Here is a 19594-nt window from a genome sequence, read left to right as displayed (position 1 = left end):
GGTGGTTGGAGGGAAGGGAGGAAGTGTAAATTTTTGAATGGAAAAATAAAACATAAATAATAAATTAAAAAAAGATTAATAGGTGCTAATGAAACGGTTGAGGCAGACTCACTTTGCTTTCTCAGGCTCATCTAAGTACTTTACATGACTCTCTTCAGCCATTCTAAGATAAAGAAGAGTACTGGGCCTCAAAATCATCATTGGGTGATTGCGAAGCTTGAATAAAACATGGAAGGATGGGTGTTTCTATGAAGCCTACAGTCTTACTTTGGATTCTTATACCCTGTGTGATCCTGTTTATCTATATTTCCTATTTCATATGGCCCAGGTCAGCCTGGCATCAAACTCATTGGGTTCCTTTCTGGATTTTAAACACAAAGAACCCACGTACATGTATGCTGTGATTTCACAACAATTGGAGTGTTTGGTTTTATAATTTTTATTGATAATTGTGCAACTGACTATTGTCATTCATAATTTCATAGTTAAACTGAAATATTTCATTCATAGATGAGTCCTGTCTGACCACTCAATCTGATGTAAGGTCTTTTCCCATCAATCTCAATCTCTAACAAGAAGACATGTGTATGCATGTTTCATATGTATGATTATCAAACATCCCGATATAAACTCAGTGGAAAGATTCATGTACATTGCACATTAAGGTTTAATATATCATTCTCACGTTTAATATCTCTGCTGTGACCCATCAATCAACATTGTACCACTTAGTCTCTAGGAGGTCTTCCAAAGTTCGTGTACCATCATTAGTTCTTGCTAATGTGGTAAAGTCATATATGTCTTTTATGGTCCAGATCAGGTCTTCTCTCGCCACTTGAGGTGAAGGTATAGCAGCCCCCTCTTGTCCTAAGTAATTGCATAAAGCTTATCACGTAGTCTGAAGAAGACAGCACATTTTGCTCCACCATTCTCTTGCTCCTTGCTCCTCCCAGTGAGAGAGGGCATGAGGGCTCGCTGATGGCACCAATTCTGGTTGTAGGTCACATCTCCCTTCACTATGTGCTAATCTGTCTTGCTCCAATTCCTTATTTAAAAATTTAGCATGCTAAAAATGTTTTCCTCGGGAAAAGTTAATCTTCTTAAACCCCACTTTTTAAACCCAAGAAACAATAGGAAAAAGTAGTGTATTAGGGACTCAGAATGTGAATGAAAAAAAGAAAAGGACAGTTTCAAAAACAAACTTATCAACCCAAAGCATTAGTCATTTCCTTTTGACCACCTTTTAATTAGGACCATGTTGAACTCTAAAGATTAGCAATGGTTATACAATCTTATTTCCACATAGACGACAGCAACTATCAATATAAATTATATAAGAAATTAAAGATAAGGAACTTTTAATGGATAACATAATTTAAGTATATTTGTTGTTAAGTATTAAATAATAGCACAGTCACATTCAATTAATCTTCTGGAAAATTCCGTAATTCACTACTGGGAAAATAAAAGTGAAAAGAGGAAATGATTAACATCACTATGAAAATAGTGTTGACCACATAGTCTTCTTCAAGAGGCCTTAGGAGCTCACAGGTGCATCTGGATAGTGTTTTGAGAACTGAATATCCAGAATCATGCGAGTGTTTTCTGACAAATTTTATTGCTTTTTATAGGGTCTTGAAAATACATATTTAAACTATACTAGCTGGTGATGTGTCACTCAAACAGATGTATACATATATAAAGCCTTATAGAATTCTATTTTTATAAACTCGGAAGGAGAATCAAACTGATAAAAAGAAAACAAAGTAAACTTTCTAATGTTAAACAGTTTCACGTATGTAACTAAATTCATTGTCTTCCACATTACCCTTTATTGATTGGATCCAATGATAAATAATAAACATAACAGCTTTATGCCTTGAAACTGACATATAATCTATGACTATTGACAGATTTTAAAATGCAATATGGATGCATTCATTTATTTTCTCTGTGTGGGGACAGTTTGCCTAAATTTGCAACACAAAATGAACTTTAAATAAGAATTCTGCCCAGGAGCACTTCAAATTTAATGTACCAGTCCAGCCTTACCCAAAGCTTCAGAAAGGCAGGCCTGCTCTGCTTTACCTGGTAGGACAGTGATGTAGATAGTATAAGAGAGTGCTTAAAAACTATTTCCCAAGAATCCCTGCATTCTAGACTTTTAGCTATAAACTTCTTATTGAAGGAATGAATGTCTTTCCCCAAGCAAGGGTCAGAGCATAAAAGAAGAGCCTAGCTCCTTATGTAAATTTCAGAGTACTTATATTGTTTTCTTAATTTAATTCAGAAGGAAAATTTGGACAACAAAGGAATTACCAATGAAGAAACAAGTATTGTTATTCACCAAATAATTTTTAACTTCACATTTTTAGTCCCTTAAATGCTTTCAAATGCAATTACTGTAAAGGTCAACAAACATGAAAGTTTACAATATCTTTTCTGCTTTTAGAAGTACTATGTATTCTTTATGGAAGAAAGCATTAAAATAGGAAATGCATATTTGAAACTTACAGATATATCTGGACCTGGCATCTTGTATTTGAAAAATAAGCAGTTGGATCACTGGAAGATGGGGGCCAGCCAAGGTACCCAGGGAGATCCTATCATTAAAAATATAAAATTTCCAAACCCTATAGTTTGTAGATCAAAAGATAGAAGTTATAATTTATTCAAAATATTGAATTAAATTAAATTATTAACACACTTTAAAATAGCTCTTCTTTGTTCTATCTCATTTTGTATTTAACATGAGTATTTTGATTTTATTTTAAGTTATGTCATGATTTCTTTCTTAAGGTTAGGTTAGTTATTGATGGTTTTCTTTAAATACATTAAATGATTTTTAGGTATTCTTGCTTATTTTTACCATGCTATAAATTATTATTATACATGCTTTTTAAGCATTTAGAATTTATATTCTCTGTCCAATGAATAAATCAGGGAAAATTCTTGAGAATTTTGTCTTGGTGTGTAGTGAATGCTGCCTCTTATTTCAAGTATACTGTCTTATGGATTTATTTGTAAGTCCTTAATCAAAGAAATTTATTCATTCAATTGGGGCACAGCCAAAACTGAGAGTACCTGTCTTCAGACTTGTTTTGTGACTATAGAGATATTGTCATCCTGTACTATGTCTTTATATTTACTTAATGTAACATTCACTCCAATAGCAGTAATATCCAAAGCTAAAGCTATATTTGAATAAATGATTTTGTAGTTTGTTGCAGGGAGGGGCTGATTGTTCATCCCAGCTGCCTGACTAGCTTAGCCCTGAAATAACCACAAAGAAAATGTATTAATGAAAACACTGCTTGGCCCATTTGCTCTAGCCTCTTATTGGCTAACTTTCACATCTTGATTTAACCCATTTCTATTAATCTGTATATCGCTATGTGGCAGTAGCTTACCAGGAAAGATTTAGCATGTCTGACTCTGGTGGCTCCATGGCTGCTCTCCCTCACTATGCTTTCTTCCTCCCAGCATTCAGTTCTGTTTTCCCCACCAACCTGAGTTCTGCCCTATCAAAAGACCAAGGCTGTTTCTTTATTCATCAATCAATACAAGCAACACATAGAAAGAAGGACCTCCTATACCAGTAGTTTAAATGTAATTGGTCCCCATAAGATTGTAGGGAGTGGCACTATTAGGAGGTTTGGCTTTGTTGGAGTAGTTGTTTCCTTGTTGGAGGAAGTATATCACTGTGGAAGGTGGGCTTTGAGGTCTCCTATGTTAAAACTATGCTCAGTATAGACCCACTTTATGTCCTCTCTCCTGCATTTTAATATGTATAACTCCCAGCTCCCTTTCTAGCACCATGTCTGCTTGAACACTGATATGCTTTCTGCCATGATGATAATGAACTAAACCTCTGAAAATGTAAACGAGTCCCAATTATATGTCTTCCTTTTTAAGAGTTGCCATGGTCATTGTGTCGCTTCACAGAAATAGAAATGCTACCTAAGACAACTGGGGAGATAGCAATAAGAACAACAAAGTAATACATACACCATACAACATGTACTCTATACTAGGATGGCATGATAAACAAAATATATAATAAAGTAGTTAAGAAATAAATTCCACTAAAAGTAAAAGAAGTAGGGAAGACGGGTGGTGAGTGTCTGGGTTCTCTGCTGCAGGGCCCTGCTGTCTAGATCCTCTCCCCCAGAGGCACATCCCATGCCCCACACCCATCCAGTAAAGTTCCAGAGACCTGGGAGTAGCCTCTCCACCCTAGCAACCATTCCCCATCATATCACTGACAACCAGAGCTTTGGCCCAGACTGTCCCTGGAGAAGTGAGTGCTTGGGTTCCCAGGTAGAGGTACCTGTTCTCTAGGAACTAGCCCCCAAGCAAAGCCTACACTCCATCTCCATCCACCAAAGCCTAAACAGAACCCAGAACAGCCTTCCCAAACCTACAACCATCCTCCACCACTTCTGTGACCACCAGAGCCTTAGCCCTGACTGCACCTGGACAGGAGCCCAGAGAGCTGTATCAGTGACCACCAGAGGCATGAGGCCTGTACCTAGAGGAAGAGCAACCACATAAGATACAGGCTCCCCCTGCACCAATTGGAGAAAGAGGGACCCCTTGAATAACAGGCTCCACCTGCACCCATTAGAACAAGGGATGGGTGAACAACAGTGTAAGAATACAATCAACAACATAAAGAGCAATATGGCACCACTAGAAACTAGTTGTTCTACATCAACAAGACCTGAACATCCCAACACAGCTGAAACAGAAGAAAATGACCTTAAAAATAACTTTATGAAGATGATAGAGGTGCTTAGAGGGGAAAATAATCCTTAAAGAAATGGAGAAGAAGACAAACAAAAAAACTATAAGAAATCAACAAATACCTTAAAGAAAGCAAAGAAAACCAAGGAGAGGGGAGGGAATCAAACAGGTGAAGGAAAGGCTTCTGAGACTTGAAAACTGAAATAGAGGCAGTAAAGGAAACACAAACCAAGGGAATTCTGGAAATGAAAAATCTGGGTAGGCAAATGATCAGGAAACACAGATGCAAGCATAACCAAAACAATACACGAGGTAGAAGAAAGAATCTCAGACATTGAAGATACAATAGAGGAAATAGATTAACTGGTCAAAGAAAAGTCTACAATTCAAAACTACAGAGAACCTAGACAACAAAGAGGACCCTAAGAGAGACATGCATTGATCTAATCTACATGGGAAGTAGAAAAAGACAAGATCTCCTGAGTAAATTGGGAATGTGGGGGCTCATGGAGAGGGTAGAAGCAGACAGGGAGAAAATGAGGGGAGCAGAGAAAAATATATCGTTTGATAAAAACAATTAAAAAATAAATTCAACAAATTGTTAACACACAATATCCAGGAAACCTGGGACACCATAAGAAGACCAAATCTAAGAATAATAATATTAGAAGAAGGAAAAGTCCAGCTCAAAGTCAAAGAAAATATATTCAACAAAATCACAGAAAAACATTTTTTCCTAACCTAAAGAAGGACAGGCCTCTGAAAGTATAAGATGCTTACAGAACACCAAATAGAATGGACCAAAAAAAAAAAGTTTCCTTGCCGCATAATAATCAAAACACTAAAACATTAAACACAGGAATAAAGAAAGAATATTAAGTGTTGCAAAGGAAAAAGACAAAGTAACATATAAAGGCAGACCTGTCAGAATTACAACTGACTTCACAATGGAAACTTTGAAAATCAGAAGTCCCTGGACAGAGTTCTGTAGACACTAAGAGACCACTGATGCTAGCCTAGATATTTTACCAAACACAACTTTCGATTACTATAGATGGAGAAAGAAGATATTCCATGATAAAACCAGATTTAAACAATACCTAGTCCAAGTCCAGTCCAATCCCACAGAAAAAAACTAAAAGTAAAACTCCAACCCAAGGAGTTAGCTACTCCTACAAAAACACAGGCAGTAGATAATCACACACCAGCACAACACAAAGAAGGGAAGCACACAAACAATACCACCACCACCATCAAAACCAAAAATAACAGTTACTAATAATCACTGGTTATAAATATCTCTGAATATCAATGGTCTCAATTTGCCTATAAAAGGACACAGGTTATCAGTGGATACAAAAACAGGATCTATCCTTATGCTGCATACAAGGAACACAACGTAACTTCAAAGACAGACATTACCTCAGAGTAAAGGGTTGGGAAAAGAGTTTCCAATCAAATGAACCTAAGAAACAAGCTGGTGTAGCTATCCTAATATCTAACAAAGTAGACTTCAACAAGACAAAACAGTAACCTACAGAATGGGAAAAGATCTTCACCAACCCCACATCAGACAGAGGGCTAATCTCCAAAATATACAAAGAACACAAGAAACTAGACACCAACATACCAAATAATCCAGTTATAAAATGGGGGACAGATCTAAACAGAGAATTCTCATGAGAAGAGTGTCAAATGGCCAAAGATACTTAAGAAATTGCTCACCATCCATAGGCATCAAGCAAATGCAAATCCAAATGACTCAGAGATACCATTTTACACCTATCGGAATGGCTAGGAAGAAAAACACTTAAGATAGCTTATGCTGGAGAGGATGACCAGCAAGGGGAACATTCCTGCATTGCTGATGAGAGCGCAAACTTGTATAGCTACTTTGGAAATCAATATTTCAGTTTCTCAGAAAATTGGCAATCAATCTACCTAAAGATGTAGTAATACCACTTCTGGGCATGTACCCAAAGGATGCACACTCATACCACAAGGACATTTGCTTAGCTGCATTCATAACAGCACTGTTTGCTATAGCCAGAATTTGGAAATAACTTAGATGCCCCTCAACCAAAGAATGGATAAAGAAAATGGATACATTTACACAATGGAGTACTACTCAGTGTTAAAAAAAATGACATTTTGAAATTTGAATGCAAATGTATAGAATTAGGAACAAACATCCTGAGTAAGGTAACTAAGACCCAGAAAGACAAACACAGTATGTACTCACTCATAAGTGAGTGTTAGACATAAAGCAAAGGATAATTAGTCTACAGACAGCAACCCCAGAGAAGCCAGGAAATGAGGACACTAAGAAAGGTATACATGTATTTCCTATAGGGGGAAATAGAAAAGATATACTGATAAATTGAGAGTGTGGGTGGGACAAGAAAGGGTGAAGGGGAGTAGGGAGGATTTAAGGGGAAGAGGAAGGAGATCATGAGGGATTGTGAAGGTCGAGTTGGGGGAAGGACATAGAGGCAGAGCAAGGAATGAGATATCTTTGTTGAGGGTGTTATTATGGGGTTAATGAAAAACATGGCATTAGGGATTTTCCCAGAAATACATAATGATGATGCCAGCTAAAATTGTAAGTCATAGTATAGAGGGTTCCTGAACTGGCTTTCTCCCGTAAGCACATTGATAGCTACCTTAATTGTCATCATAGAACCTTCACCGAGTAACTGATGGAAGCAAATGCAGAGAGCCACAGGTAAGCACTGGGCCAAGCTCCCGGAGTCCAGTCAAAGAGAGGGAGGAGTAATAATATGAGCAAAGGAGTCAAGACTATGATGGGAAACCCATAGATACAGCTGACCCGAAGTAGTGGGAGCTCACCAACTCTGGATTGACAGTTAGAGAACCTGCATAGGACCAAATTAGGCCCTCTGAATGTGGGTGACAGTTATGTGGCTTGGGTAGTTTGTAGTGCCACTGGCCATGGACCAGTATTCATTCCTAGTGCATGAATTTGCTTTTTGGAGCCCAATCCTTATGGAGGGATCCATCACTCAGCCTAGATACAAGAAGCAGAGCCCTGGTCCAGCCTCAAGCGATGTGATAGAGTTTACTATCCATAGAAGGTCTGGCCCTCTCTGAAGAATGGATGGGGAATAGGGTTGGTGGGAGGTGGCAGAAGCAGGAGGACGTGAGGGAGAGGGACCTGGGATTGGTATATAAAATAAGAAAAGATTGTTTAAAAATTAAAAAAAATAAAAAAGAAATAAGAAAGATACAAAATGTTAGCATTTAATGGTGGAACACTGGGAGGGATATTCTTGATTTATGGGATTTTGTATCTCTGCATATAATAGATTTGAAAGCAGAATTACTTGATTGTAGACCCATGATACACTATTTTCAAGAAATTTTTTTTCATCCAGAGTTATATCTAAAACAAGCTTTTGTGTCATCTCTTTTTTACTACTTTATGATTAATTGAAAACAAAGACATTATTTTTAATAGAAGGGAAGGAAGCTACTTTCTAATTTTATGTGTTAAATGTCTCCCCTTGCCACTGAAATAGAAAATCATATCACAAAACTGAGAATCGTGAGCATGATGGGGTCTCTGCACTGTCTTCCAAAGGCACAGCCTTGTCAAAGGTCTTCCACCAGAATTTACATCTCAAAGGTCCTGTCCCCTCAACACCAGTATACTGTCCATGAAGGCAACATGCTCTGTTCCCGCCACACAGCACTCTAACTCATGAACGAGGATTGCTGTTTAGGGAGGGGGTGTTGTTGTTGCTGTTGTTTTAACTCTGTCAGTTCAGCATATTTCTTCTGCCAGAGTGAGCTGGAGATAAAGGCATGATGACTCATGAGTCTTTTCCTTACTGAAAGGAGAGGTAACTGTACTCTCTCACCATAGGAAAGAGGTCTGGGAGGATAGCTCAAGGTAACTAAAGTTTTGCACATTAATGTAGTAGTTCTAATTATTTTTAAAGGGGAAAAAATCTTGCTCAAGTAGAAACACTCTCAAGAGGCTTGAAGATGGTTGGGGAAATGGGCCGGAAGTGTTCCTTTTCTCTGGACTATGTGTAGTTGCAGTTCCTCATATTGTGAAACCTGGGGAGCTGCAGAGAGGAGAAATGACTGTCACCGTGCAAGGAATGTCTGACGTGCTGGCACATGCCAAGCTCCTTGTAGCTTCTGTGAGGAGCAAGGGAGAGCCCCAATGCCTCAGTGTCCAGAGTGACAGAGATGTTGGTTAAAACTGACAGCCAGAACATATCTCATGAAGTTGCTACAGCGATGACAGCATTTTGAAAGAACAACTCATGACTAGTCCCATATTTAAATACTGAATTTCAGAAAGATTTTATCTCAGAGAACAGTATCCATTGGCCCTGAAAGCAGCCAGCAGGGGGAGAAAGAGAGTCCCCAAGTAAGACTCACTACTGGAAAAAAAAAAAAAAAAAAGAAAAACAGCAAGTTCACAAACACTGGGCACAACCAAGAGACACAAAAAGCTGAATCTCCCTGCCTTTTTGCCAGAATAATAGGGAATTCCTACCAAGTTTAAAGGAGAGGATAATTTTGAATTGGAGATTGAATTAAAGATGCAAACTCCCAGCTTTACAAGATGGTCCCAAGGAAATTTTAACATTTTGTGGTAAATAGGAGCTGGAGAACTGTTTGCTTCAGTTAAATAAAAACAGACAAATAAGCCTTTGCAATGCATTTATAGGATATTTTGATAGAAAGTTTTATACATATGTTATATGAGTTTACAAAGATTTTGGTCCTAGACTTACTCACCTATGATAAAATGCTTTTTAATGTAGTCAGCCTTGAATGCAAAGCAATAAAGTTCAAGAGTTCATTTGCACCGCAGAACTTACAACTTGCAAACCGATCGCATTACTTCTGTATTGACAGGTATTTTATGATCTTTTGCTTCTTCTCTTTCACGTCCCTGGCAGCAAGGAGGTTGTATGGTTTGTCCAGGATTGTAAGGCAGTGGTGAGAACCGCATTAAAAGTTCAGTGAGTGTCTGCGAGAAGAATAAATGATCTGACCAATTAATCAGGAAGCCCCTAGAGTGCAAGAATTTCCTTCTTGCCCCGGAGTGTCTCCAGTAGCCCTCAGTGAGCAGAAACATCTTATAGAAATATGCTTGAGAGGAAAATCTTTCAGCATACTTAACAAATCGCTCCATGAAGTAATCTCAACATCGGCCTTTGTTTTCATTTTTACCTAAATGAAGTATCTGATTTTTTTTACATTCATATAGATGAGAAAGCTGCACATTACATGTGATATATTTTAAGGATGATTTCCTACTTTTGACAGTCTTTCACACTTCTAATCTTATTTATTTATTTATTTATTTATTTATTTATTTATTTATTTATTTATTTATACTTTGCCCTGACATGCCACCACATTTTCACTTAAGAAACCTCACCCTTGTTTCAAAATTAACACATCTTATATTGAGCCTATTAGTTTCACGTCTAAAATGTAATTAATATTTCAGGGAAGAGCCATACTTAATAGTAGTTACTGCAATTGGTAACTTGACTAGGGTCTTTGTTATTTTACTTTATGGTTCTAAGATCATTTAGAGATATCCCAGGTTTTTAGTATACAGTACCTTCCCAGTAACAGCAAGTGCACAGTCTTTAGCCAGGCTGACAAAGCCCCTTCCCCCACCCCGCTCCACTTGAATGGCATTTCATTTCTTCTAAACAGGAAGCTCCTGTTCCCATCCACTTCCAATCTCTGGCATCTTCTTCTTGAGTTGTACAAACTTGACAGTTTTGATACTCATCTACCGTGCCCCGTGCAGCATCTGTCTGGCTTTAGCTGCCCATTTGCATTTAGTTCATAGTCTAGATTTATCCACAACATTAGACATGCTTTACTTCTTTTTTTTTGTCAAAATGATATTCCATCATATATGTATATTGTTTTCTTTATTTTTTTCTTTTTGATGTCCTGGAGAATGACTCTACAGCTCTGTCCATAATAGATGAATCATCTATCACTTAGCAAATATGTCAGCCCTTTAAAATTTTTATTTTGAAACTAGCGCTCACAAAATAGACAAAGGAGTACTTTAAATTCCAAGTCATTTCGTTGGCTACCCAAGCAGCTGGGATTACAGAACATGAACCACCCTACCCCACAATATATTTCTTTATTCATCTGTGGCTAGACATTAAGATTGTTGTCACATTGTAATTGTGAATAACGTCACATGAATGTAGGGATGATAACGGGGAGGTGGTGGTTCACGCCTTTAATTCCAGCACTCACTTGGGAGACAGAGACAAGCTGATCTTGGAGTTCAAGGCTCTACAGAGAGAGTTCCAAGACAACTGGAGCTAAACAGGGGGACTTTTACTTAAGCAACAACAACAACAAAATACCGAAAGCAACAATAACCAAAAAAAGGCATGAATGTAGGGATGCTCACATTTCCTTGGGACCCAATTCCCATCATTTGGATAAAATCTAAAGATTTCAGGTTTTTAGTAGAATGCCTGATTTTGGGAGCAGGAGTTTTCTTAATTACAAAGAGGAATTTATGTATTTCCACATAGTTCTTATATATAACATATAGTATAATAGGTTTGAATATAGATTATTCAAATAAAATAAGATTTTTTTATAATACATTATGAAATTGTTTATGATCTTAGGTAAGTAACAAGCCACATAAATCTATATTATATAATTGTAATTGGCATATAGCAATATCAAATCTGATTACTCACTTTGTATTTATAATATTTATGTTTTATAATGTAAAAATATCAAATCAAACTAAAGAGTTTTATGATATTTTAAACTACTTTTATATAATGGTTGTGGTATAATTTTGTATGAAGAATACATAAACACATGTATGTTCAAGTATATACATGTGCATATGCATACACACAAACATACGTACATACATTTTATACTTTTTACTTTATGAAAGCAATGAATAGACTTAAGAACCATTAGCATTATAGTATTAAGCGTAGGAATACAGTATATGTGTATGGAAACATGTACCTACTTTAAAAGAAAAAAAATAGAGAACAAAAGTCCTCCAATTTATTGGCCATTTTTTTTTAGCATTTATGCAGTTATTCTTTTCTAAACTTAACTATTTTTGGTTATTTGAAGACTTTATGACAATATTGCCTATTTCCAAATTCCATAAAATCCTCAACTCTTGTTGGGAAACTCAATGATTCTTTATATAATTTCTTTCTAATGGTTCTTTTGAAAAACTTTAAATAGTGGATAGTTTCTTCAAACCATTAGACCGAAATCAGACATGTCTTCAGTCTGCATGATTTGCATGAGCTCACTTCATTTATTTCCATCAATACTTGCTCCTTCCCTCATTTCCAGTCCTACTCATTATACAACTGAGGAATATCATGAGATGGCAGGCCAGAATGTGACCTGCTAGGTCAAGATACCTCTGAGCAGAAAAAGGGAGCTAGTCGGTGCCTCTCAAGCTGATCTCTTCCTCTGCCCAGATGACTAAGAGTAATAGGTGTCTCCCATGATACAATCATGGAAGGATAGAAACTTCCTGTTCTAGAAGTCGGCTTTAGCAAGTGGAAGCCAGTCATCGTACAGTAGAGTTCAATACATCATTAAATCCTAACCTGTGAAGATGAAGTGCCTTATCACCTCTGTGCATAGAATAATAACTCATGTAGCATCTGTGGGAGAACTGACAAAAGTATTTGAGCTGTGAGAGTCTATCATAAAACGTTTCCAGACTGGCTGTGAGATTTACTTCTATAGAAAAGCCACTAAGTTGAACTAAGCCACTGAGTGTCTATTCCCATAGAACAATCACAATTTCCTAAAATAAAACAAAAAATATATACAATTTGTTTTAGGAAATGTCTATTCTTTGAAAAGACAATTCAAATAACATTAGTATGAGGAGGATCAAATTATATTCCTTAATATGCAGCTAATATAATTCTTTATATTATATCATAGTATGAACGAAATTTATTCTCAGATAAACCACAACATGTTTTCTAGCCCTGTATGCTCACATAGCACTTATTTATAATATTTATTTATATTTCACTTTGATCATTGTGGTATAGTCTAGTAGTATGTGGACAACTCAATATCCCAATCTGAAAGAAATTACCTGTAATGGGCCATACACTTGTCCTTGGCTGAATTCCCAATTAACACTATTTCTAATAGAACTAGCATTCTAAAAGCATTATCTCCTCAGGAAGAATCCTAAATACCTTGTGTCCTTGGCAAATATTCAAGGTTTCGACATTAGTACTGAACTCATTCCTACCTGCCACCATTGATTTCCTGCCTTTCTATTTTGTGAGTTGACCATGACATTGCTTCAGGACTAGAGTTGCTGGCAATGCTAGAACTTCTGCATGGTTCTTACTACTATTAGTCTTACAGTCCTCAGGATGACTAAAATACTGTGATAAAGAAGTTGTTTTGACCTAAGTTATAATGTAGAAGCTCCCTTAACATCTCTTAATAAACAATGATCAATTGATCCTAACACTAGGAACATGGCTAAATTTAAATCACCATTGACTTGCGAAGTTTAAATATATAAAGATTTATGTTGGACAAAGGACTGCTTGTTTGGTTCCCAGCCACCAGGCTAGCTAAGACCAGAAATAATCACACAGAAACTGTATTATTTAAATCACTGCTTGGCCTATTAGCTATTGCTTCTTATTGGCTAACGATTACATTTTAGTTTAACCTATATCCATTAACCTGTGAATCACCACGAGGTTATTACCTACCAGCAAAGTTTCAGCACATCTGTCTCTGGCAGCTCCATGGTATCTCTCTGACTCCACCCTTCTTTCTCCCAGCATTCAGTTTAGTCCTCCCCGCCTAGCTCTGCTCTGCCCTGCTCTGCTATAGGCTCAAAGCAGTTCTTTACTCATTAATGGTAATCTCAGCATACAGAGGAAATTCCCACATCAGATTTATATAGACTCCCTCTAGATAACCTTAACAGACTATGGAAAAAGTGAGTTGTCACTAGTGGAGGTAAGTATCAGGAGAAAACAGAATGTCAGAAAAAGAAAATGAGAAAAGACAAAGATGAGAGTTATCATTGTGAACAGAAATAGAGGAAGTAATCACTTGGGATGAGTGTGAGCGACATGAAATTTGGAATATAGTAGGGCTTCAAGAACCAAGAACAAGCTCCATAAACATGGCAGTCAGCAATGTAACAGAAACAGTAGGACCACAATCAAGAAAATCTTCTCCAGGTATAGTTAATTAAAAACTTTTCCTGTGAGCTCTAAATGGGACATTGTCATCATACCCTCCTCTCCTGCAAAGTGTAGGGATCGTCAAGGAAGAGGAATCACAAAGGACTGTATGATATAGAAGTAGGGGACACTTGCAGTGACACAATATTTGCTGGACATGACTGGGCCCTTCTACCTGTGAACTCACAGAAACTGTGACTGGAAGCACAACACTTTCAAATGATCATGCCAACCAAAATTCTTGTTTATGTGGGACATATGCCCATGAAGTCACACACCTAGCTGAGAAGTTGTAAGCAATTGTTGGTGGCAATGGAATAAAGAGTCAGTTATTTTTAGGGTTGCAACCCTGAGTAGCTATTCTTGTTCCAGTAGATGGTCATCCATCCAGATAAATACAACTAGCACTAAGTGTGCTCAGAGTGTTAAGAAAAAAAAAAAGAGCCTATAAAATTGAGAGGAAAAGGTATTTGAGATGAGATAAAGAAATAAATGGAGGAAAGGAACTGGGGATAAATTTGAACAAAACATATATACATATAAGAAGTTATCAAAAAAGGTAGAAGGAAAAGTGTTTATTTCAAAAAACAGCTGGCAGCTAGGTATTCTTACAACTTTTCTGCTTTCTCAGAAATATCTAGGAAAACTAAAGTGTGATACAATAATATATATATATCAGCACTTATGGCAATTAACACAGAAATTTATAAGTAGACAATGTGTAGAGAGAGAGACTTCATGGCACTCAGCACTAAATGGAATGTCTTTATCAACTCTTTACCCTCAAGACTCAGAGATCTATGGTGACGAGGAGGCAGGATGACTGTAAGAGCTGAATGTGTTAGATGAATCCAAGGAAACGTATCCTAGATACAACACTCTGTGTTCCTGGTTGTCACTCAGCACTCCTGGGGGTTGCCCTGCTTCTGTGGAGTTCTCTGTCTCAGGCCTGCTCTGGCCTAGGTCACTGGCTCAGTCCTGTTTCTGTAAATGTCCCTAGTCTGGATCCACTCCTGCTCCTGTTGAGTTCTCTGATGCAGACTTGCTCTGGCCTAGGTCACTGGCTCAGTCTTGTTTCCACAAATGACCCTGGTCTGGATCTGCTCCTGCCTCCATAGAACTTGCTGTCTCTAATACTCAGTTTTTTTCTTTTTTCTTTTATTTCCATTAGTCTTGTAAAAATATCTAAGTTTAGCCAGGATCCACTCTCTCAGCATCCCAGATCTCAGGAGGCAGAGGCAGGTGGATCTTTGTGAGTTCATAGTCATCCTGATCTACAAGAGCTAGTTCCAGGACAGGCTCCAAAGCTACAGAAAATCCCTGTCTCGAAAATCAGAAGAAAAAAAAATCTGGTTCTAGAGGAATGCTCTGGAACCTCAGTGATGGAGGAAAAGAGACAAGGTGGGAGTTCCTGGCCAACTAGTGTAACTGAAACAATGAACTCCAGGTTCAGTGAGAGATCTTATTTCAAAATACAAAAGTAGGCAGGGATAGGGGACAACCTGTCATCATCTTCTTGTCTCCCTGCATATGCATGCATAGACTACCTCCTCAGACTCTGACAAAGTGTTACCTCATTATTGTCATATTCTTCTGGTGAAACCCCAATAGAATGACACTTCTCCTGGGATGCTTTTCAGATGTTATAACTTCAAAAGCTTTCATCAGCATGCACTCTGATTGCCTCACCAGTATAGTTCCTAACTCCTCACTATCTCCAGCTATACAAGACGTAACTGATACCCTTCAGTGTGGGTATTCTTCCCTTGTCTTGTCACAGAATTCTGTTGGTTTGCTTTCAATACCTTCCTTTCAATTAAACATAGCCATGCCTTCTTCAGATCTCAGCTTAGAGTAGCAGGGTTTCTCCAGAAACTCAGGGATCATTTTAGTCTTTGAGTATCACTTTATAACATCTAGGATTGACCAGTAATACATATGGTTGATTTCTACTTTTGTAACCATTAGCACACAAATAGCTACTTATTTACATTCCAGAATTCAGTATCACACATGGTTTCTTTTATAATCTTTTAATTCTTTTCCTTAAAGATAGTTGGCAATGCATAGTAGATGCTTACCAAGTATTTTTAGGATGAAGTGAGATCAAATAGATGAATGACCAAATGGATGACTAAAGTGAAAGACTACCATGAAACCTTTTCAGAAATTTGTCTGCTTACTTTATAGATAACCATTGAGTACCAGACTAGTATTTGCTCTTGTTTTTCAATAGGAGAATAATGGAATCTTGGCAAATAATGTTTTTAATGGGCCCTTACTACTACTAATACACTGTAATACTTAACTGGATCTCAGGCATACAAAATCAGGTTAATAATAAAAGTTGGTTAGTGATAAATAACTTAAATATAATCTTTATCAGCTATTTATTTGTGCATGTATTTGCTTGTTTGTTTATTCACACATTCATTAATCATCTAAATATACAACCAATATCCTGAAAATCTGTGAATATGTCGAACTACCTAATAATTAGAATAATTTGTATCCTCTCAAATATCCTTGCCCTCACACACATATTACATCTATTTCTTTAGGGAGGTATTTTCTAGCATATCATTTTCTGGAACTATTTTGTAATTGCTTTGTATCTTAATCTTAATATCCATTCATATTGTTGCAGGCTGAATTTCTTTGTTTTCTGTTTAATGTTCCTTTACAAAAACACGCACAAATTATTTCTTCCTTTTCTTGATAGCCTCTAATCCTTTGTATTTCTTCTTCTTAAGAAGTGAACTTAAGGCGACCAGTAAACATAGCAGATATTGAGAGATTTCAAGAATACAATTATCTGTGGTAAATGTCAGTCTACATATAAAATGTGGATTCAATGGGCCAGTGGATTTCCTGTTGTCTCATAAATTTCTTTATTTCCAATACTCAAAGCAGAAACAAACTTTTTATTTTATAATCTGATTTTTAAATATTCAAACATTAAGTGACTATTCTCTCAATGAGTTTTCTTTTGAAGTAAAAAAAAAATTGTACCATTTATTTCTTCAACTAAGTGGCTTAGGAGTCGGAGAGATGATTCAGCAGTTATGACAGCTTCTGTTTCTTCAGAAGACATTAGTTTGGTTCCCAGTACCCATGTCAAGTGGTTTACAGCCACCTGCAATTGCAGTTCCAGGGCAGCAAAAATCTTCCAGACTCACTTATTTGAATACCCATGCAAAAAACCTACATGTACAGCTAACTAAAAATAACCCTTTAAAAAATAATTTAGCACTGTGTGAGACATAAAACATATGCTACAAGAAGATAAGCATGGTCTATATGCTATCCTGGAGCAAGAAAAAAACCATATATACGCACTTAATCATGTGCCTATATTTATGAAGAGATGCCCAGAATTATAGGATAAATAACAAGGAGACTTAATCTTCTTAGAAGATGAGAATGGTGTGTGGTGGTGCTTCCCATAGGAAGTTACCAAAATAATCCCAAATCAGAGCTATGCACGATTTTGCCTAATAGGGCTGGGTGAGGTACGTGATGAAACAAGAATGGTGACTCAGAATTTGGCCTCTATGCTCTCCTCTTTCATAGCTTAAATAGTATTTTGAGCCTCAAGCAAAGAATTAGAATCCTAAGCAGCCACCCTAATATTACTCCTAATTTCCTACCCCAATTCAGGGCTCAAAAAAAAATCATCAGTTTTTAGCACTGGCCATATACATTGGTTTAATGGCCACAAACACATATGGTCTGTTGAAGGGACTACCTGTAAATTAAATTACAGTAGGTATGAACACTTTTAAGAATGTAGTCTCCAGTACACAGTCCAAGAAGGCAGATCATGCACGGGATTGATGCTTAAGCTTAACAAGTTAAGAAACTTCTGAAACTCTGTAATATGAGTTAAATAAAAGAATAAAGACTACTGCAGAATGTTTTACTGTATTTAACATATATTTTGGCATTTCAAATCATATATGTGCTTTCTCCAGGTATAATCAAGTAACTTTCATTTCCATACTGTCTTTCACTCGATATGCTAAATAATTTAAAAGCAAGTGAAGTTACTAATTTAATGGAAATTTCATCTTAACAAATGACAAAACCAACGAATAATAAACAAGAGTCTTTCTAAGTCTACTGCCTACTTATTTTATCAAATAAAATATGACCTAAAACTCCAAATATTAATAAATAAACCAGATGAACTGTGCTTGAGGCTAAAAGCACTGAACATGTATATATATTTATGCATACATGTGTATTTAGGTAATCATAAATTTTTTGTGTGTTCCTTTTCTGCCTTTATTTTCACATATAATGCTCTTTCTTCTGACACCTTGACTTGGAAAATTTAATTTACTATGTTCTATTATAAAGCCTATGCATGGCCTTCTAATATTCTTTCTGAAAACTATTTGACAATAACAAACTTGTTCTCCTTTAATCCTTGAGACAAACAGTAACTTCTATCTATTTAAATCTTGGTTTCTGACTAATAGTGCACAAAGGGTCATATTGTGAAATGAAGGCTTAACAAATGTTCTGTTTGGAATATCAATGAGTGACTTTTAATCTTCCAAAAGAAAATGCCAGGATTCTTTAAAATACAAACTCATCTGGAGCAAAAGAAATTAAAGGGCATTTATTGGCAATGCTCTGGTTTACAGCTTGTTTCAAGGCAGGGCGTAGCCGCTTCAAATCTGGAAGGAGCCTGCCTTAATTTCTTTTCCTGTTATTATGAGAAATTACTCTGACAAAAGGACCTTAAGAGATAAAGGGCTTATTTTAGCTAATATCCAAGAGACAGTCCATTACGGTAGTGAAGTCAAGGCAGCTGGAGCTTGAAGCAGCTGCTCATGGTCTGTCCAAACTCTGCATCAAAGAGGAGTGGGTATGTAGCTCACTCTCCTTTTCATTGATTCTAGAACCCAGCCTACGAATTGGTACCTCCCACATTTAGGGTGGGTCTTTTCTCTTCCAGTAAACTAGCTGAGACTTCCACTTAATCATCCCTGCGAGTCCCTTACAGGTGATTCTGGATCTTCTCAGGTGACAATGGAAATTAACTGTTATTGAGCCTCAGATCTCATCTCAAGGTGGAATTCACTCCTGACATACCATGCCAAAGGATATGAGATCAGGGAAATCTGTTGTCATCTGCTTTGCAGCAAAGTAAGGACTCTAAGGATTCTGACATGCTTTTAGATGCCCTCTTTACTGTGCTCAGTCTCATTCCTCATAAACTGCTCATCCCAGGGGGGGAAAATGTCTAGGGGGCAACCTAAAGCTAGATAGAGATGATATAAAGGAAGAAATGTGGGGTCATGTTTTGTTCTATATGTTATTTTGGTGAACTTAGTATTATTAGAACCTTAACTATTCAGTTAGGTGACCTTAACTCTCAAACCTTCTGTTGCTGAAGAGTGAGACATGGTTATATTCAACCAATGCTCTGTCTACGTATTAACATACCCTCTTCATCCTTCTGATAAAGATTTGTGTATACAGCAGGCAAGATGTGTTGGGAATTATCTCCTCCCTACCAGCAGTCCCACACCCCATTAGCCACAGCTAACCTGTGACTAATGAGTACTGCTGTG

This window comes from Alexandromys fortis, unplaced genomic scaffold (genome assembly GCF_014885135.2).
Source record: "Alexandromys fortis isolate MF-2015 unplaced genomic scaffold, M_Fortis_MF-2015_v1.1 scaffold_0, whole genome shotgun sequence".
Lineage (NCBI taxonomy): Eukaryota > Metazoa > Chordata > Mammalia > Rodentia > Cricetidae > Alexandromys > Alexandromys fortis.
This window is presented reverse-complemented; position numbering follows the sequence as displayed.